Source organism: Falco rusticolus, chromosome 10 (assembly GCF_015220075.1).
Source record: "Falco rusticolus isolate bFalRus1 chromosome 10, bFalRus1.pri, whole genome shotgun sequence".
NCBI classification, from domain to species: Eukaryota; Metazoa; Chordata; class Aves; order Falconiformes; family Falconidae; genus Falco; species Falco rusticolus.
Genome location: NC_051196.1, coordinates 18,063,517 through 18,085,693, shown reverse-complemented (window position 1 = coordinate 18,085,693; position 22,177 = coordinate 18,063,517). Strand labels below are relative to the sequence as shown.

Here is a 22,177-nt window from a genome sequence, read left to right as displayed (position 1 = left end):
ACAAGAAAAGTCTCTATGTACTTGGTTTAACAAAGGCATGATGGGTCTGACCCCTTGTATTCTTTGCCATTAAAGCTAGAAAAATGTTAGCTTTTTACTCTGTTGCTATCTTGCCAAACATCACTTTACTCCCAGGAAAGACTAGCTTTGTATCATGTTAGGTGCAGTAGTTACCCACCTGGGCCTTTGTCTTGTATCCAAGCATGCCAATTTTTTTTCTTCCATTTGTATTGCCAAAGATTTTGATTTATTGTGCCCTGCTCTTTCTTAGTTAGCGTTATTATCTTGAAAGAAGATTTTCCTGATCAGTTGCCATAATAAACAAAGGTTCCATTTGCAAATCTGCCTTGGGTGATTATAGACATTAAGCACATTTGGATCCTGTTTGCTCATGATTTATTAGGAATGACCATGTATCTGTGGGATGCATGGCTAGCAAATTCAGAGCGGGAAAAAGCTCCTATCCCAATTAGGCTGGTGAAACTAAGTAGAGGGAAATGGTGAGAGACACAGAAATAAGAAATTTTTTTCTGATATTCTAATGAAGAAAGTGAATCTCTTCAAATAGCTCCCCAAAAATATCACTGTTCATTTAAAATGTGCCTGCTTGTTAGAAAAAAACTTCCCAGGCTTGCTGGTGCTGCTATTGTTAATTACTGACTCATCTCACAGAAAGCTGTTTGAAGGAGGTTAAGGATTTAGATTCTTTGGATAATATGTGGCAGCAGTAGCAAATAGGAAGCCTTTCTGGATCCTGCTGTTGAATCAAGCCCTGGAGATGCCAAATTTAATGCTACCAGTAATGCAGAGCAAGCTTGTTCCTATCAAATGTATGGGATGGAGGGAGGTGCAAGGCATTCATTCTTTGGATACCTCGATGGATACGAGAATTCACAACCTGATGCCTTTTTATTCTAAACCAGGAGGGCTTGGTTTGTGGCGGTGGTCTTGTGCTGCTTACCACCACTCTGGTGCTGGTATGAAGTAGCTCAATGGAGCTTTACCATGGTTGTGCCAACTTTGAGATGGGGACAGTATGTGGGATATCTTGAGTCTAGTTAGGCTGAATATCAGCTCCCCCTTCACCTTCCCAAAAGCCTGAGCTAGTTCCAAGAGATGCTGGTTACAATCCAGGCCAGGAAGAGCTGATGTGGAATAGCTGGTGGATTTATGAATTTAGGTATACCTACTTTTTTAAAATGGCTTTCAGTACGTAATTGGAGTATAGTCAAAGAATGCAACATATCTAGGATTTTCTGTGGTGTTTTGTTTGCACATTTTTACATAAATACCAAAATAAATTCTGGAAAACCCTACTGCTATTCTTGATGCTCTTGTTTCTTTATTGTTTCATTGAGTATATAATGGATTTTCTCTCTGAATAAACCTTAACCCTGTTTTTCCCTTGAGTTGCATTCATAACCTTTTTTTACTTTTAGAAGTGTTGTTCATAATTATAGCAGCAGATTAAGGGGAATAATCTAGTCTTAAATCTCTAGAAACTAAAAGATGCGCTGCATGTTTCAGCTTCACACCAAAATATGAAATCCCAGCCTTCTTCGCCTCCCAGACTGCAACTTAAGACATGAATAATAGTTTATAAAGAAGTATTTGTGTGATAACAACTAAGCCAAAACTTCCAATTTGTTAACCCTGTAGTGGACGTTTCTAACTTGATGAAATGTTAAGAAAGAATTAATTGAAGATACTGTCTTGTTGATATGTTTCTTGCTTTTTAACTCCAGCGCAGAAAGTGAGCCCAATCTGACTCAAGGTACTAGTGCAGTACAAAATATTTTAAATTTTGCTAATTGAACTGCTAATTTTTAAAGTAATATTTCATAATTATCATTCTTCCCACCAAATCACTTATTCCATTCACTCTGGTGTCCTTTCTAATTTTACCTCAGCTGGGATCCCAGTGTGATAGATGCTATAGAAACACAAGTCTGAAACGGATCCTACACAAATAGTTTCCAAGGACAAGCCAGGCAAAAGGTGGTAGAAAGGAAGCAGCATCATTTGACTGCACAAATGGAAAACTTCCAGAGGCAGACAAGGCAGTCTTCCCAAGATCACCCTGGGAACCTCTGGCACAGCCAAGAGCTGAATTAACATCTGAGTCCTTCAAAGACAATCCTTCCTCACCCCATCAGTTTATTTTCTAATCCAAAGCCAGTGGAAAGAACGCTTTGATTTCAGTGGTGTTTGAGCAGAGTCCCAAATGCCCCCCCCCCCCAATCCATTGTTGTTTTCCCAAACAACATAAAGATAAGACCTTACCCAATGCAGACAAAAATTTTACCCTCTACTTCTATCAAATTATGCCTAAAAGTTCAGTGAAAGTATGGTAGATCAGCAGGAGCTCTGCACCTTTGCTGGTAGTCAGCATATCTAAGAAAATTATTTATTTATTTCACTTCTTGTTAGTAGACAGGTTTCACGTGGGTTACATCGGTACCATCATTCTCTCTTTTTGAACTTTGCAGTTTGAATTCAGACATGGGGGTTTTGTGCTCAGCTTACACCTTACTTTTATACAGAGTACTTAAAGGAAAGTTTTTCTAACAAATTCTGTGATGCTATCCTTGCAAATTCAGTATACAGACTCGAGCATCAAATACACAACTTCACTGTTGACACACTTATTCCCTCTGGATTATTATATGGTGGAAAGTTTTGAGGCATTTTGGAGTTGAAGCAAGACATCACAGCTGTCACAGTACCATCAACATCATTCAACTTTATTGTGTATAAAAAGGCCTAAACATATGGTTAGACTCTGTCATGTAAATCTACTGACTTCAGTGAAAATACATCAGCCATAAATTTAAGCCATTAGTTTCATCTCTTGCGATGAGACAACCCACTGTACTGATTTTGCATTTTTATCATTCCCGCCAAGCCAGTAAACAAAAACTAGCTGAGGAAGAAGCTAAATTTCGTAGCCTGCATTTCCAAGAAAAGCAAAGACCCATGTTCTCTCTCTCTCTTCTATTCCTATTCTAATCCTTGTGCATTTGCAACATCTAATTCCTACATTTGGAAAAAAACCACTCTAGAATGAAACCCAAACCCAAAGGTCAGCCCTATGTATTCCTTCTGAACCCCCCCAGTCAAAGCTCTGCCCTGGCAGTCAGTCTTACATACATCTGTGCATGTTGCAAGTGGCATTTTCTTGTCATGTTACGGGTTTCTCTCCTATCAATCAAAGAAGAACAAATGGTCCATTTGTTGCTGAGATGCTGCCCATCTGTGGCTGTGTCTAATCAGAGTTAATTATGGCGAGCTGAGTCTCTGTAATACTCCTGGTCCCCAAGCTCTGAAGGACCCACTGCTTTATTCTGTAGCTTCCGCTGCCAGCTTCTGGAGCTGCCTATTATCAAGCACCAAAAGGTAGAGATTGTACAGGATCCCTGGCAAGCAGCACAAAGTATCCCAGCTTAGTACTAAAGCAATGACTAATCAGGGTATCCCAGGAGGAAGCTTTGCAATAGCTCTTGCAAGGGTAAAGAGGACAATTTTCATAGCTATGACACTTTAAGCCAAACAAAGTGCAAGCAATCTTATTTATACTTGTTTATTCTTTCCTGGAGCAGAAGGTAACATAGATCCAAATGAAAAGGACACTTCCTGGGAGAAGGATTGCACAAAGATGGGTTGCAGGATCAACAGCCACTGTTGTTTTATCATAGCAGAGCTAATAGCTAAATTCTATTAATTGCTGAATGCTGTTTTGTTTGGAAAATACAGGAAGCAGTTTACATGGCTACGCAAGTGCTCTGGTTCACAGTCCTTCTGAAATAGTATTATTGTAACGGGATAATACTGATTAAGGACAGTTCCCTGAGGAAGGAGGGCCTTTTGATGATTGAGTCATTTCCTTTCCCTGCTGGACTTCAGTAAGATAGCACTTCTCTCACCACAGACACACACCCTTTGTAGCCAGAGACTTCTCCAGCGAGGAGGTCAAAAGCACACGCCTCAGCCTTAGGTGGAAATGCCTGAGTGTGTGAGTCCTAAAGAAAGCACCAAATCACCAGAAATATGCCAGGAGTCCAAGCAGAGGCTATTCCTGCCCCCCACCCCCGCCAGTACTCTGTTTGCCAGTCCTCTTTCAAAACTATAGGATAATACTGTCTTTGGCTACACCACTCTGCTGGAATAACTTTTCAATCCTTTAATCTTTGATTTTTCTTCCCATAGAGGTTTGGCAAATTAATTTGAAAATAGAAATGGGTTTACCAGGTAAGCAAAGGCAACACCACTGCTGCAAACCACTGAAGTACAGCCTTCTGCTTCTGGATGTGGTCATCTGCCATCAGTGAACAGCTGAACAAGGCCACTAGCTCAGTTATCACAGATCAGAAATCAGTAATAGCAAATGCTGTTCAATCCTAAACTGGAACAAATTCAGATTAGGGACCTAGGGGGGAAAAAATTCTATGTTCTCTTACAACTGATGGGCACTAATGAAATCCCAGTTCCTAAACTATGCAAGCAGCAGGGCAACCTGATCATACAGGAACATGGTAGATAAAAACAACCCTCAGCCTCTCCTCTCCTCCTTTAAGGGCAGTGGAGGAATCACCATCCCTGGAAGTGTTTAAAAACATGTAAATGTGGTGCTTAGCAGCATGGTTTAGTGGTGGACTTGGCAGTTCTGGGTTAACAGTTGGACTTGATGGTCTTAAAGGTCTTTTCCAACCTTAGTGATTCTATGATTCTATGATTTTCTCTTTGCTTTTTGTCACGTGTTGCCAAGGGAGATGCTCGAATGAGCTCAAGTCTAATCACAGTTTAGCAAGAAAGTGTTCCTGTTATCACTTCTGAGCTAAAACTGGGTTCTTCTAAATGTTTTCCCTTTTGAGGTACAGTAATTGCTCTCCGATTAGGCAGGAAACTGTACCAGCTTTATTGCTCTAAAGGAGCCAGTGTTATCAAAAAACAACACATCAGGGCCTGTCCTCACAGGAAGGGAATCATAAGTAATCGGCAGTGCTATAACGCAATTGGCTGCTGGTCCCTCCGCGCCGAGGGGTCACAGTGCAGAAAAAAACATTTTAGGACTTTTGTTTGTGGCCAAAGTATTTTAAAAGAGCCCTGGTTCCTCTTTGCCTCCCTGCTTGGCTTCTCTAAACATTGCTGTATTTCCTCAACAGAACATAAAAAAATGGATGTATGCAAGAACCCAGTGCAGGGTCCTTCCATCCAAAGGCTTATTTTGCAAACTGGTGCCATCCCTGCCCTGAGTGCTCCACCCGTTTGCACTGGGAAAGCTGCCCTCATCGGGCAATGTTAGTTAAGGGGAAGAACTGCCCTAGTGTAGCAAGATGATGAAGATCCTTGGGTGATGCAGTTCCTACCCTTTATTCCCTTTCAGGTTACCTACCTTGGAAGTACTTTCTAAAAGATAGGCATACCTCATCGTGTGTGAATATGGCACAGGAGCAGTGGTGGGTGTAAAGTTGGTTCTTTTTTATAAAACTAGTTGGCATAACGTCCGGTTAACACTGTCCAAGTGGTAAAATAGCTTAATTTCGTCTACTCCCCATCATGAGGTACATCTGTATCAATTGACTGTGAGACTGACCAGGACCTACACATTCAGCCTTATGTAAATACACTCACCCACTCCTATGTACACACTATGAGAACTGTAGGGAGTACTCACATTTGGATTACACAGCGAGAGCCAGCCTGCTTTTAGCAGGAAAAAAACCCACTTAATTTGGCTAATAATACAAACTCTGACTGGGAAATTCACCTGGTCTTTTAAGCTAAATTCTACCGAATTTTGCTCTGCTTTTGCTAGTTGTGTGTTCTGGGATTTGTAGGATGTGCGGATATGAGGTCTAGTGTTCATCTGTCCAAGTTCCTCACAGTGTCTTCAGAGCAGATTTTTTTTTTTTTAACAGTATTTACTAGTCCAGCAGTGAGAATCAGAGATACCAGGAATCCAGGAAAACTGCTGCATCTGTCAATGTTCGGTGTGACAGCTGTTATAGGATGTGTTCCCATCCTGACACCGACCAAGAGGGACAGTCGCTCATCGCTCATTACAATCTCAGAGTGACACAGAGGTCGGTCACACAGGGAGGTCTTTGTAACACTACACTGAAGCCTCAACCTCACAACTGTCTGGAATAGATAGACTTTTACAGAAGGGTAAAAAACCTGTCAGTCCTCAGGACCAGTTGTGTGAGAAAATATCAGGATTCTAATTGAAGTAGACAGCAATGAAGAGAACCCCCCACAACAAAATGCAATGCTAGCCTCCTAAAAGTATCTGTTTGGAAAAAAATGACAGCAAGTAACAATTTCAAACTCACTGAGGGCCTCAGCATCTTCTGAAAGTGACATTTGAGATTTCCAAAGAAGAGATTCTTAGATGCTTTTATAATTTTTCCTTACCATGATTATCATCAGTGAGTGAGCTTCAAATCATTCGTTGCCCTGCTAGAGTAGTTTCCCAGGACTGCAATCCTGCTTGAGGCTCTTGGACCAGCAAAATGCCGCCCACAGGAGTCCCCGGATTCTCAGCATGGCACACAGGACTGCTGCTGTCCATCACAGGTAAGCTGATCACAGAATTGCAGAATCATAGCGAGGGGGGCTGGAAGGGACGCCTGGGGGTCACCCAGCCCACCCCCCTGCTGAAGCAGCTCCCCTAGAGCAGGCTGCACAGAGCCGCGTCCAGGCGGGTTCCAACGTCTCCAGAGAAGGAGACCCCTCGGCCTCTCTGGGCAGCCTGGCCCAGGGCTGTGCCACCCCCGAGGCAGAGAAGTTCCTCCTCACATGCAGATGGAAGTTGCCGTGTTGCCGTTGGTGCGCGTTGCCCCTTGGCCCGTCGCTGGGCACCGCTGAAAAGAGCCTGGCCCCGTCCTGCTGGCACTCGCCCTTAAGGTGTCTGTAGGCATTGATCAGAGCCCTTGGTCTTCTCTCCTCTGGGCTGAACTGCTCCCCAGACACCAGCCGGTTCTGAAGAGATGCCCAGGGAGCCTCGGATGTGGTCAAGGGAAGGCAGGTCAGAAAGGGTTTCCCGTCTTGCTGGAACACAGGTGGGGACTTCTCAGTCCCACCCTGGTCAAGGTGCATCTGGGGGTATAAGATGGTGGTGAAGGAGAAGCTGTGAAATTTCTGAAAACAAATGCAGGATAGTCTCCAGGAGGAGAATTTTAATAGTTGGGTTTACTTGACTGAGACTATCCTCAGCACAGACCTTCTGACAATCCCTGATGGATCAGAAAAGGAAGTAACAAAACAGAAAACAAAAAAATCTGTCAATGGACCACTTTGGAATGTCCCCACGTTTTGCTGTTTGGTGAGATTAACTATAGGTAACAAAATGGAAAATACGTGAGCCTGGAGCTGTCAGAGAAGAGGCTGGAAAATCAGTGTCAGGGAGAAAGCTCACAAAGTTTTATGCTTATCGTCTGTCCACAGAAATAGAAATATATATCCTTCTATCTCTACTTTTCCTGCCTGTTTTTCCCCCATCTATTATACATGGAAGTGCTCACTGCTTAATTGAGCCCTAGTACGAGCTTGGTGGCAGCATGCAACGGGATGTGATCACATCCCCCAGTCCCGCAACCCCCACACAACCTCTTAACCTCCCTCTCAGGAGACTAGACTGCTGAGAGTTCACAGCTATGAAGTCTGAAGAGCCAAAGCAAGAGCATCCTCTTTGCCAGGGAGTCACGATTCCCCTGTTTGGTCTGATCTAGGGGTCATCGTCCATCAAACCTCAGCAGAAGGCTTTTACCTCAAGGGGTATTGTGAGTACTGAGTTGCTTTTACATCTCAGTCACTCTCCCTGAGATGACTTTTGTCAGTTTGGTTGTTTGTTTTAGTGGTGATGTTTTTAAATTGAAGCCTGTGTGCCCAGAAGGCACATAAAATAAGAGGCTTTTAAAAGCCAGAGGATAAATAAAACACAACCTTGAATAAACAACAGGCTTTTGTCCTAATTTCCTTCCATTCCTTAATGGATGCTGATAAACTATCTGAACTTCTCAGTGTATTAATGCCACAATGACAGTAATATGAAACTCACAACCTCACAATAGCAATGATTTGACCAAATCGTTAGCTTTTAGACAAGCAATTGTTTCGTTCAAAGTGGTTTGTAGGCTATTGTGGTCTTACCAGGCTGCTCCTTTCTCTATCCCATCATAGACTATCTCAGTGAGATGCATTTATCAAAGAAAACTGCTAGACCAGGGGTCCTCAAACTACGGCCCGCAGGCCAGATACAACCCCCCAGGGTCCTCAATCCAGCCCCCCGTATTTACAGAACACATACACACACACACACACCCCGCTGGGGGTTGGGGGGGGGTAACCAAGCAGCTGCAGATGACTGCCTGCCACTTCATCCGCACGCCGGCCCCCTGGTGAAAAAGTTTGAGGACCCCTGTGCTAGACCCACTCAGGGCTAATACATTCCATAGAAAAAAAGATCTTGTTTGATCAGGTAAGAACATGTACATCATGTTTCATTACTGACTTTATACTCACTGCTCTGTTACTAAATAATACTGCTTATTTTCTGGATCAAAACCTTTCTTGCTATATAAGACTACAGCTAACAGAAGTATCAATACTTTTTGTTGCTTTTATTTCCTATGCAGAGCAGCAATGAAGTAAAGACTTACTGTTTTCAGGACTGAGGAACATGCTTCTGAGTCAAGTAAGAGAACTGGAGGAACATGCCAAGGAGACTTCTTTGGGAAGCAGATTCACAGCAGGTTAAGCGTAGTCCATGTTGCTGCTTTTGTCAGCTGGTACTTCAGCTGTGCTTATTCCAGAGGACCCAGCTGGTCCCCGTTTTGCTACCTGAGGTGTGAAGAAGAGTTCTGAGCACACACTGAGCTGAGACCTTCACCCAACAGCAGAGATCATAACAACGATAGGAACCACAGGCTAGTTATAATGATGACATTAAGCTCCGTGTTTTCCTAGAGCCTCTTGGTGACCGTTCCAACACATCACACACTGTGGTAAGCATCCCTGTCACCTTTTTCACCTTCATCATCCTGCACCAGTGTATCTGCAAAAGTATCACCGCAGCTCCATTTGTGCCCGTTGTCCTCTACAGTTACTTCCACCATGACAGCCTTGCCTATATTGTTTCTGGTCATTCAGTGCTCACACCAGCCCATCCTGGAAGACTGTGGTTAATTCCTTCCATTACCCAGGTTTGTGTATTTAAGTATTTTATACAGTGAGGGTGGTGAGACACTGGAGCAGGTTGCGCAGAGAGGTTGTAGATGCCCCATCCCTGGAAACATTCAAGGCCAGGTTGGATGGGGCTCTGAGCAACCTGATCTAGTTGAAGGTGTCCCTGCTTATTGCAGGGGGGCTGGACTAGATGACCTTCTAGGTCCCTTCCAATCCAAACTGTTCTATGATTACCAATACTCTAATATTTAATACTCTAAATACTAATATTTAGCTGCTAGGGCTAAATAAATGCCAAGACCTCCATTTAAGTGCGAGAACTGCTCCTACACAAGCTTCTTGCAATATTTCACTGGCACGGTAAGTAAAAAGACACCTTTTTAGCACTTCAGTTCAGTGGGGATTGGAGGCTGAGCCCAGGATTTCTGCTTCCAGCATCTACAATCTGTGAGTCCAGTCACCCCATTTATGCTCTAGATTCTTTACCAAGGGCAAGTCAAAACAGCCTGAACACCCACCCAGCGTTTTGTTTTGAGAATGTTCCCAGGGCAAGTCACACCCAATTCATTTTTCTTTCTGAAAGTCTTGAAACAAAACAGTCTATGCTCGGTAACATAAACACACACGTAGAGAACACAGCCAGAAATAGGCAGCAAGCAAAACACATTTACAGAAAAATACAAATTTGGGCAAGTCTAGCCACAGACAGCATTCATTGTGTGTGTGTATGCACTTAAAGTTTATTGTTTGGCAATGGGCTACATGGTAGAAAAATTGTTTCTCCTCTGTATCGATCCATTCACTTTTGTTTATTTCAGGACGTGTGTAACTTTTACCAAAGGGTGGTGATAATTTCCACAACCAGGTTTAACTTTGCTTCAGAAACAAGCAGAACATTAAAACAGGCCAATTCATAAAACCACATTAAAATATTGCACATAAAATGGCTACACATCCAGGAATGAAAGCTGAGAATTCAGAGACAAATGGAAAGCACAATAATTTGTTACAAGAGGAGCAGATGAACATCATCCTAAATAGCAGTAATATTTTTCCACCTACTGCTTTTTCCTAAAGGATTTTTTTTGCATATAGCAAGAAAAGAAACCAGACCTTACATCATCAGAAACTCAATCTTTGATCATCCATATGAGAATCAAGAAGGGTAGGGATTCAGGTATCGAATAGAAGACAATGTGGGTTTCTTAAACTCTGAGTTTAGAGAACACAAAGGAGAGGATCTCAGCTTCTGCAATGTAAGACAGGCTGAAAAAAAGAGATTTGTAATCTAAAATGACTATATATTTCAATCATGAAGGCAAATTAATGTTCCCATATGCTCAGGATTGACCCAGAACCAAAAGAAATGGGAATTGAGCCTTCCCCTTCCAGTCACAAGCCTTTTCTCTTTTATCCCTACAAGCATCTCAGACATTGCAGCGTGCCCTCAGTTCATCCTTGGGAGCTGATGGCACACAGCACAGCACAGGGCTAGGTCTGTGAGCAGCAAGCCTGGCTATGTTATGATGAATTCTCTCAGTTATTAGGATTTGGAGAAAAATATTGTTCATGGGCTACATAAACAATTTTAATTGGCTCAGGCACCCAAAATGTGCTTTTTTTGTTTGGCTGCCAAAGTTGCTTTCTCGCTTGCTAATTATGTTTCGCTTTAGCTTTCAGCAAAAACAGGAAATAAAGCATCCATTACTCGAATGACAACTTTTCAACAAGCCAACATTTCAACATCCATTGTGTAATTTCCGACCTAGAGCCAGCTAGGAGCTAAGTGCCTTTAGAACTGTATATCCCCTCTTACAAGGGCCTTATTGGCCCCCTGTGCACCGAAATAACAGAACACAGTTTATGAGGCTGAAACACAGGCCAGAAACATTTGCTGCTGCTACCCACTGCCCGAAGAACTCCCTCCATAAGACAAAATTTCATGAATCCTGCAGCAGAACATCTCAAGAGGCTTTTTGCTTTCTCCCCTGGGCTGGCCTGGCAGCCACCTCCTGCGTCGTTCTCTGACTGACACCCATTTTCATGGCGTTTCTTTTCCGCCTCCCATACTCAGTAACAGGTTTCTTCTTCCAGCAAAGAAAGCTGGTAGCTCAAGTCAGTGCGGTAGGTGTTCAATATTCACCTGCTCTGGTGCAGAAAATAAATGACGGAGGGAAGCTGGGAACCATCACCCATGTGCTGGGCAGCCACTGGCTTTATTGAGCCATCAGTCCAACTCACTGGCTCATGATCTTCACAAATGTATTCAAACCAGTTCTTTGTGTCCTCGAGGAAAATTCAATATTTTAAATTAAATTACCATCATCCAGATTAGTGGACACAGAAAATTATACAAACAAAGCATCTTCAAAACTGTGATTACAGATGTAGTTTTTCTTAAGTAAACTCTCCAACATAAATGCTGTGAGTGTGGCTAGGATATCTAAAATCAAACTGGCAAGATTGTAGAAAAAGATTAAAACATAACCTCTCCTCTCATATATGAAAATAGGATGGTTCCAACCCAAGCATCAGCAGAAGAGGGTTGGACTGAGGAGTGCATGTTACATCTCTGTTTCTTTAGTGCTGATATTAATTCTGTGCTCTGATTTGTGGTGGCGTTGTTTTTTTTTTTAACAAGACTTGTGAGTTAGATTTTTACCCCCCTGAGATGCCCTGCCTTTTGTGGTTTCAAAACATAGTACCAAAACCAGCTAGAATAGATGCTGCCTACCATTTCACAGTTTGTGTGTGGAGGAAGAGCTCTTATTCCTCTTGCTCAGCCAGCTGAGCTGTAATTGGAAAAGCAAGCAACAGGTATATACCACGTTGTGAGGGTGAATGAGGATGCCCTTTAAATTACCTATAAAACCCTTTGATTCAAACTGCTGATGTTGCCATAGGCAATTTGCTAAGCTTATTGATCATCTTCTGTTTAAATTAAAGTTTGATGTCCTGGAACAGGCTATTCAGCACAGAGAGCTAATGGGATGGGATGAGATACAGGGAGCAAGAGAAACACATGCACAAGGGGAAATGAATTGTGGTCAAAAAGGAAAAAATAAAACAAAACTGAGGGTATATGCTGAATAGGTTCCACAGGTCAGTTAGCAATAAATATCGTGGTGATAAAACAATCCACCGTGGTCTGGTGTGGGTATTGAAGGTAGGGGTTTTGCTGTGTAATTAAAGGAAAACGGGCAGCTTGCTAGAAAACTAAAATTTCAGAGAAAGGAGGTGAAAAAGAGAGTGTTAAGATTTATTATAAATGTATGCATACAATCTTAGTGATTTCTGCCAAAATTCAAGCTCCCCCAAGTTTTTGGTAAGCTGGGTTTGATGTGAGCAAGTATAGGCAAGAGGTGATAAGCTTCAGGTAAATGTTGGCCAAGGCAGCTCGGAAGAGACTGTCCCTAACAGCACCCCTCCGGCTGCCTGTCTGTCTCTCCATCTGTCAGCCAATCATACAATCATTCAAACTCAATCAAAATAAAAGCTTTAGAAGAAAGAAAAGTCAGGCTTTCATAAAGAATGAAATGTACCTTGCTGGAGCTGTACCCAGCAGGACTGAGGGGTTTTTTCCCCATGAAAATCTAGCTTGATTTCCTGGTCTTAGACTGATTTTCAAACTTTTAAATATTTTCATTGCACAAGACCACATTTGTCCTGACATTAATGAAATAGATGCACTTGCAGAAAGAATATAAAGATAAATTATATATTTAAGTTACCAAAGGTGTAATGGAGAACACAGTTAAACTGACTTTAAACTCGTAGACTGTAAAATCAATCTTCGTATAGAAGAACTGAATCCTGCAGAGCTGTTGAGCAGGGGACCACTTGGCAGAATGGTTTGGGAAGTCTTTCCAAACTAGGATTTCCCTCTGAGCCATAGCAGAAGCATTGCAGTAGGGCTGGGGCTGTACAGTGTGTGTACATGGATGAAGACGTTTTATTCCTTACCCAAGAGGCAGGAGGACAGCAGCTCCTACTAAGGTTGTAAGTGTGAGCTAGGTCTCTATGAAAGCCCAGGTATTGCTTGTGGAATTTAGAAACCCAATTTTCACATGCTGGGGAGCAGTTGGTGAAGCTGGAGTCCTGGGAAGAGTGCATGGAAGAAATGGCAGAAGCACTGAAAGGAAACCCAGATATCCAGACCTTCTGAGAAGCCCAGCATGGACTGCATGGCACAGAAAGATGGTTTTACAGTCTCCGTTGCATTTTGCATTGCTGTGGGGTCCAGACTTGCCCTCACGACAATTTTAGTCACCTTCGTATTTGGCGATAGAGGAACATCTCTCCTGCTTCCAGGCAGTCCCAGGAGTAGCTCCCGTTGTTGCAAAGTGAGGGTTAAGAAAGGAATTGTCTGATCCTGAGGCTTGAGTTACAGCAGCAAACAAGCAGCAATCCCACACTGCATTTCATTTGGCTTGGAAAGCAACAGAAACACAAGGAGGGAAGAAACTTGGTGCGAGGTTATAAAGATACAAAGACTTGTGACAACAGCGATATATCCTACTTGCCTTCACCTACAGTAGTGAAAGTAAGAGGCAGAGGTTTACCAGGAAAGCATAGTGGAAATAAGAAATATAAGCTATTGGCTCCCACATCACACTAAATCGCTTCGTTCATGGTCCACCTCTGCTCCTATGGCCCCTGGAACAAAGTACTTGGTCAATCCATACCTCAGTTTACTGCTTTGTTTCCGTTCTCTATAAATACAGAAAACTGTGAGATTTAAATCATTAACCCTTCTTTGCTGCAAGAAATCGGAGAAACACAGGGGCAAATATTTCATCCATCTTCTGATACAGGTCCAAGAAGCCTGAATGACCCAACCGCAGCCTAAGCCCTAGCCTGCAGATGTTTTACAGCCATCAAACCTTCACTGCTGATGTATGTCGGCCGGTACCCAGCAAGCCATGGTGCCCGGGAAGAGCTATCGCAGGAAGCCATCTGTGCAAAGGCAGCCTTTGCAGGAAGCCCGGCCAGGCCAGCAGCCATTTTTTATTATTATTTCTCTCCCTGACAGTTTTCTCCTTGACACTTTCCCTAAACGACGCTGGGGAGGAAGTAAGTTGTCAATTGAAAATCGTCACTTATTATTAGCCGTGGAATGCAAAGTACTTTAGTTAAGAAACCGATGCGTAGCGGATTTGCATTTATTTCCTGTAGGTGCAGTTAGCAGGAAATCCATTTGAAACAGTAATAATTAGGAAACTACAGTGGGCACTTTTAGAATCATACAATCATTTAGGTTGGAAAAGACCTTTAAGATCATTGAGTCTGACCATCCAACTTTTCCTGAGTAATTTTTCTGTGTTCTGGTGAATTCTCAAAACCACAGAAGGGTTAGAAAGGCTGAAAAGAATAGGAAGAAAAAAAAAAAAAAGAAATCAATTAGTTAACAAAGTCTGATAAAAACTTTAAATGAGGCCCAGAAAAGCAATAGTGCAGAGTCTACCCATAGGATCTCAGTGGACACTCTCCTAAGCAAGCAAAGCCCACCTCACCTTCCAAATTAAAATTGTGTCTTTTCCATGGCTAAATAATGACAGAAATGGCCATTAATCTACAACACCCACAGGGTGGTGGGGAGAAAATGCAGAAAATTATGCTGAGATGGCAAACTATCATATTGTTCATAACCGTCATTGCAATATTAAGGGATTTATCCCACCTTGGAAATACTTTTCCTCTGCCCAGGCCACTGGTGATGTAATTATATTTCCTATTATGCAAAATAACCAAAATATCTTTAGAATATTGGTCACAGACTGTAAGCCTATGTTACAGACTTGGGCTGGCTCAGAGGCAGAAGCAGAAATGATGCCCCATCAGCACGGCAATGCTGGCAAAAGCTCCTAGCACAGAGTAACTCATCCTAGAAAAATCACACTTTTGCCTGTTTCACCTCAGCAAGGCTGCAAGAAACTCCGTAAGATGCTTAAGATTTAAGCTCTGGCTACAAAATCAGTATTTTGCTGGTACACTGTAACAGCATGGGCAAATATTCCCCACTTAGGTCTGTCCCAAGCTTCCTACTCAGCAGGTAGTAAAGGAAATAGGAAATCAGACATCAGGAAGGCAGTGAAGAAATCTGAGCCTAAAGGGGGATCTCCCAAAGCAGCGATCTCCCAAAGCAGCGATCCCTCCAGTAAACAGGAACGTTGGGGATCTTCCTGCCCTGCAACAGCCCTCACAGCCCTTGCAGGCTGCAGAATAACTCAGCTGCAGGGGCGGCAGAGGGGGAGAAATTGTGCAATAAGCTCTATCGGCGCTGAAATGAGGAAGGAAATAATGTGTTAAATGATTTAATTTTCTAAGTTCGCTTTGTTCCTTACAGATAGACATAGAATCGGAGCTGATTACAGTGCCTTGTTTTGATTAACAGAGAGAGATCTAAGACAGAGAAATTTCTATCAGTTTCAAAGGGTTTCCACATCTTGTATTTCATTTTCGTAGTGGGGTCAGGAATTCAAAGGACATTTATCTTTCATTCTTTACAGCTAAAAAATTATTCTCAATGATGCTAGTTTAATGCTCGTCAACTCCACTGACCTTACATTTTCTATACTTCAGTGGAATTACTGCAGATTTACACCAGTGGAAGCAGGTACACTTTATCTGACGCTAAATGAATTTACAAGCTTTAAGTACTCTGTGCATGCTTGTTCCACTCTCGGGAGTTAGATGGAATTTATAGGTAATCAATTATTTTAGTTGTGTTTCAGCTTTACATATTCCATCAGTCAGGTTTACCGTGCAGTGCAGCCAGAATTTGGAAGTTAATGGGCCAAGTGCAGTCTCAGATGCACCCTGGGATGCTGTTGAGATCTGGTTCCCCCCCAGACCATCACTCCTTCTGCCAGTGCCTGACAAATCCGAGCACCTCTGTACTGCCGCGGGAGATTAAAGCAACATTTCTTTTGTACTACCCAGTAATCTTTATGCTTGGTGGTAAAGTTAATGTACGGTATTGTCATTCAACTCATTTCACACCGGCTGCCAAAAAGCCTTCAGAGCACAATGAGGTTCTGTTGCTACCAGCCTGGAGCAGATCTGAGCCAGCAATCTAGAGGTAAAAGCAATGCACACCCATCCGTTCCACAGTTTCAGAGGATATGCAGCGCAGAAAGCAAGTGCTGGAGAGCAAACACAATCACCATCACTTCTAAATGAATCATTAAAAAGAATCTAGGATCCCTGACGCTCATGCCTGTCGTAACTACTAGAAAGCACCTCCACCCCCCGAAGTCTCTAATTCTCAGGAACTGCAACTCTCTTGAGGCTTGGCGAAAGGGGAAACAGGGGAGAAATGTATATTAGACAACTCTGTTCTTTAGTGAATGTGTTCCTTTTAATAAGGAATGAAGACGGGCTCACAGAGCCTATTAGTTGTTCCACACACATTCATTGGGAAGGGGAATTAGTTTCTGGCTAGCACACAGCTGCTGAGTAATACAAAGGAACGACTCCTTTAATCTTCTGCAGCAGTATAGCGGTGTCCAGGCTTGTCAGAAGCTGCAGGAGGAGTGATGGCCTTGCTGCTGACAGCCTCCTAATTGGGTAGTAGAAAGCAGCTCTAAAGGATGTGTTTGTGCCAACAAGTGTGGCTTGACATCAAGAGAGATCTGCTGAGGAACAGAGGGGGGGAGTGCAGCAGTACCGCAGTGCTGGATGCTGGCTGAGCCTAGGAGGGCTTGGCTTTCACAGCCAGCAGAGCTTGATAACACTGAGGTTACCTGTAGCTGGTGGAAAGCTGTGGCCGAGAAGATGTCTGACCGGAGACAGAAGCAATTGGAAACGGATGGCCTGGCTGCTTTGCCAGAAAGAGGTCTCTGTCCTGGCAGTGGCACTTGAACTCACAATTTGCCTTGAAGATGGGAGATGCAAGAGCTGCAACCACTGGAAATCATATACCCACCATGGGTTTGTCCACTGGGCCTCCAGTTCTCTCGCTCTGTACCGCATAACCACCAGTGCTCCCAGTGCTACCTGCTGAGTCAGCAGCCTTGATCCACCAGGACCTCCTGTGTCAGCTCCTGCTTCTTCAAAGACACTACAAGGCAGCGGCAGAGCCGACAGCAAATTCATGCTGGAAAACAGAGGCAACTTTCTAATACTGCCTTCACTTAAATATAAACAGGAGATGCTGAGTTGTCTGAGTGACCAAGTCGGTTGAGGCCACCTGATATGTATGTGGCATGAGTTACCATACCTGGGTGTCACTGTGCTTAGGTAACTCTAGAACTGAGTCAAAGGGGAATTCAAACCACACTTTAATCTGAAAACAGTCATCCCCTGTGGCTGTGGAATTAAATGCCTGCTCTAAATATAAATAAAGGCTGCAGAACTCACTGCCTGAAATATCTGGAGGGCAAGCTGTAGCACAGGCAGGATGAGAGAGACACCTGGTCTCAGGTGGAGGTTCTGACTGGAGCAGAAAATGCAGGCAAGCCTCTCCAGGCTTCTTCAGGCTTTGCTGTTGTTCCTGCTGACCAGGAAGAGAAGCTGCAGCTCTGTGGTGATAATTTAGGTAGGTGACATCAGCGTCTAAAGATCCCCCAAAGGGCTAAGAAACTAGAAAGGAGAGCTCCAGGGAAGGGTGCACTCCAGAGTAAATTGTCTGTTGTTCTTCTGGGCGCATTTCCAAACTGCAAATGGCCCTGGCTGTGCTTCCAGTGGCACCGAGTCCGTACAGAGCTTCTGTTGGTAACAGCAGAGCAGCAAAAATCAGCAACGGATGGTGGTGACCAGATGGGGTGGGAAAGTACTGGACACCCTGCCAGCAAGCCTCTCTGCATCCCAGCTCTCCTCCTTTGGCAGGCACCTGACTTCTCCACGTCCTGCCAGAGCAAGGCGATGGCACGTCTGATAGCTGCGGAGGTGCTCCAGAGGTGAACCGGGCGCTTCAGAGCCATCGCTGGTGCAGAGAGCAAGGAGGCAGGACAACAGGCAGCTGCCAGCAGCGGATTACCCCCTGGGTTGCATGCTGCAAAGACAAAAGGATCACACCAGGATAATTTCAACCCTCCTGGCCAAGGTCATAAAGGGCTGTAAAGATTATATATTTCAAAAAACTGTGTCAGGATTAGTGACTACTCCAAGAAATGAAAGTTTGATAGGGCCATTGTAAAGAGGAGATGTAGTAACACTGTGGAAAGATACCAGTGGTGTTGCAACCAACACTGTTTTCTCATTTAAACGATTCTTACCTGCTGCCTTGTGTGCATGGAGAGGAAGCCAGACAATCCATATCCATAGCATTTAGAGGCAGCTAATAATTTGGTCAGTGGTGGAGTGCAGCATGTTTTACTAACATCTGTGGTAACTGGAAATTTACCCATCCAATTTTCTCCTCTACCCCAGCCACAAAGGGAGATTACTGCAATTATTTTTCAGACAGAAATAAGGCTGATGTTTACCATTATCTCCCTGCTAACCCTCTTCTCATGACTACATTATGCAACGTAATTGTAAAGCCACCTCAGCTCACTGGGGTTGTTATTAAATGCACTCTGCTTCTTTTTTCCCAAGGTCAAAGTTAATAATTAGGTAGCTGGTATGCCAGTGACAGAACCTTGTTACGTAGAAAAAAAAGAAGCGATTTAAAGGATTCATCAGACATGCCCAAGTGATGAAATTTCTGTGGAGCATCAGATCTGCTGAAGGTGAGCTAGTGAAGAAAGGTGAATCAGTGAATCCGAAGTGGTCCAGCATGCCAGCCTATGGATGAAGCCTGAGCAGACTCACAGTATGAAGCACATCAGATGAATTTCTATAGGGAATGTGGGAAAGTGAGTGATGAGATTTGAAGCTGAGCTCCAGCTTCCGAAATGGAGAGATGAACACGGCTCCTCTACGCTGAAGTTTTTATTTGAGCTGGTATAACAATGGTGAATTGAACTGTTTGGTTTTCTTCTGGCCTTTTTTTCCTCAAAGCACCATGGTACTTGCACACAAAGTGTAAGCACATTATAGAGTCCCCAGGCCATGTATTTCTGGGGCTACGCATGTGCATTGGGTTGGGACAGCCATTCAGCAGGAGCTGTCACTGCTTCCGTGGCCAGTCAATGGTACATCCAGCAATGCCAGACAAACGCGGTGACTTGCCTGGTTGAAGTTCAGCAGCTGGAAAAGAAGGACACAGTCAGGAAAAGAGAAACCGAGGCACAAAGTTTTGCCCAAGTGAGTTCTCTATGCGGTGGCAAAGCGGGAAGCAAAACTCATCCATCTGCTGCCCGTTAGACCACTCTGCCTCCTCGGTGGCACCAGGATGGTCAGCCAGGTGACACCAGACTTCCTCATTAGAACTACCTCCTATTACATTTAATTTGCTTTATTGCATTTTAAAATCCCAGAAGGAATTAAAAGCAGAAATAACAACATTTAACATTACATAGGGAAACAAGAGGACTGATGTATTCCTGGAATGATGTTAGACTTTTTGGTAGTGTTGCCAGCTAGTGCCAAGGTGACATCTACCTGGTGACTCTCTCAGGTGGTAACATGAAATAGTGTGTCAGCTAGAGCCAGTGGTAACCTTGAAAAGCTACTTATGTTTGGGAAACAGCTTGGAAAGCAGCAAAAGATGAAACTGTATGATGTGCAAGTCTGTTATGTGTCTCTGTGTGTTTACAAATCTGCACACACACACACAGAAATGTATAATTATATACACATTCCATAGACACACACATACAAATGTGTGTGTATATCTAAATACATAAACATATAAATATATATATGTATACATATGTGTGTATGTATATATAAACAGGGGAGCCTGAGCTACAGTTCCTGGTTGGTCTATGACTCCCTCTGAAATTTTCCCTGTGGGAATTGCTTTCCCAGTCACCAGTTATTTTCTAAACTAAAAGTATTTGCGGGTCTAACTCAAAGCCCATTTTGGTTCAGATATGTCTCTCCTCTGATGTGTACCGGTCGCAATGAGATATTTAATACCAAAGTAAAAACTGTCCCCAGTACCAGTGGGGGTGATTCCCATGCATAAGCATAGGAGAGAGAACCTACCATGAAATAAAAGAAAAAATACTTGAAAGGACTATACTGTAGAGCAGTAGCCTTATGAAAACCATGACAGGGTAATTGGATCTGGCTTGTGTGCAAGGCAGCAAGGGCTCAATGGGAGCAAGGGGAATCAATAAAACGAGAAGAAATAGGGAGGGGGAATCTTTCACATTTTCGCAGTGAAATATCCCTTCATCTGACTGCCTGTAACTTACTTTTCATCATCTGTGGTGTGACCTGCAGCTGAAGACTTCTCCCAGCTATAAACAGAGTTGGATTGGTTGGGTTTTTTTTTTCATGTTTGTTGCTTGTTGAAGAAAATAAGGCAAAACAAACCAAAACTTTCCAACTGCTCAAACTTCTTTATGCAGCAGACTTCTTATCTCATGTCTGGACCTCACAATCCAAGAGCAAACCTCACCCTGAGTGTGGTTTTTATTGTTCTGGTTTGTTTTCTTCCAGTTCAAAGGAAAGGTTAACCCCCAAAAAGAGAAGTGTGTCCTTGGTCAGGAGTCTTTAAGTCCTCTGAATCACACTTTACCAACAGCCTGCAAAGTACATTCAAGTTAGTGCATGTGGTCATCACTCAAGGAAAACTCCTTATCCTTGCTATCACCACTTCTGTCCTCCGGGAGGTTAGAAAACATGCTAGCTACAAGAATGATGCAGAGGTTTCAATATGAAAAAAAACAAAACAGCACTTGTGGAGGCTGCACAGACCAGGACAGAAATTATGGACTAAAAAAGAACTTTCCAGATCCATGAAAAGGCAATAAATACTTTTTTTTTCTCCTTTAAATTATGTGGTGCCTTTCATGCCATTAACATTATTACATAGTGGTGATATGAGTAACTATTGATACGGCACTGATTCTCTGGTGGCATAGTCAAATGTCCTCAGCAGCAGCCTGTTTATATCCTCTTCAAGTATTCTGTTTTCTTTAGCAGAGACCAAGGTCCCAATTTGTTCTTCAGTGTCAAAACTGTGTTCAAAAAACCCAAACGAACCCAAACTTTCCACTTCTTTAGAGCATCACCCAAAGGGCTGGCATGTCAAAGCTTCAGTCCAGCATGTGGTGGGAAGGAGGAGTATTCTTCCATTTTGCAAATGGATAAATTGAGGTATGGAGAGGAGCAGTGATTAACACCGAACGGTGGGTCAGTGGCAGAACATAGCCCAAATTACAGAAATCCTTATTCCTTTTTGCCACCTTCCATTTTAATCGTTCACCTTTAGTCACGGTCTTGACTTTTCTGTTCCACAGAAAGCATTAACAGAAAATCTAGGCCACCATCACTGAGATTTAATTCTTCTATCTATGCAGAGAGTTCAGTCTTCATAAACTGCATTTTAGGCAACTGGAATTACTGGCTGTTAACGGGCAGCAAAGTTAATCTTACTGAACACAGACTTTTCTAAATGAGGGTGACCTGAAATAGTTCAGTAGTATCCATAAGCTCTAGGGGGAATAAAGCGAGGATATACTAAACGAATAAAGGTAGGAGCAACCGGAGACTGCGTGGTGAAGATGATGATGATACTGTGGCCTTCCAAAACCAAGATGAAAATACTTGCGGAGTCCAAGAGAGGAAGTTTCTTTGAAAACAGGCACGTTGAACTATTTCTTTAGATTCCACCACTCATAGAAGTGATGCGGTTATACATCAAATGTTCTTACTGAGAAATATCTAGAAAAGTCCAGCTGACTTATTCATGGCATGTTATTCCAAGCACTGAATGCTAAATGCAGTTGCTAACAGCAGATTTGATCTCAGCCATGCTCCAAGAATCAGTCTATAGCATGATCATTATTAATAAAAGTTAATTGAAACCAAAACTCATCCCTCAGGACTTTCAATCAATGAACACAAAAAAAAGCTGCACTAAAAAGCACTGGAAAATACAGCTTCACAGAGAAAGGGACAATGGAAAGAAAAGCTCTCACTAAAAATAGTG

At 43.1% G+C, this 22,177-nt stretch overlaps 1 long non-coding RNA gene across 1 annotated transcript in view; it reads left to right on the top strand.

Moving 5' to 3' along the window:
- LOC119154411 overlaps positions 1–14,564 on the top strand; it is a 34,134-nt gene extending 19,570 nt beyond the window's left edge. Inside the window, exons 3-6 of the long non-coding RNA XR_005106454.1 lie at positions 5,919–6,576; positions 8,637–9,005; positions 9,104–9,203; positions 10,860–14,564. This is a non-coding gene — a long non-coding RNA (uncharacterized LOC119154411). The remainder of the gene's footprint in view (positions 1–5,918; positions 6,577–8,636; positions 9,006–9,103; positions 9,204–10,859) is intronic.
- The last annotated feature ends 7,613 nt before the right edge of the window (positions 14,565–22,177 follow it).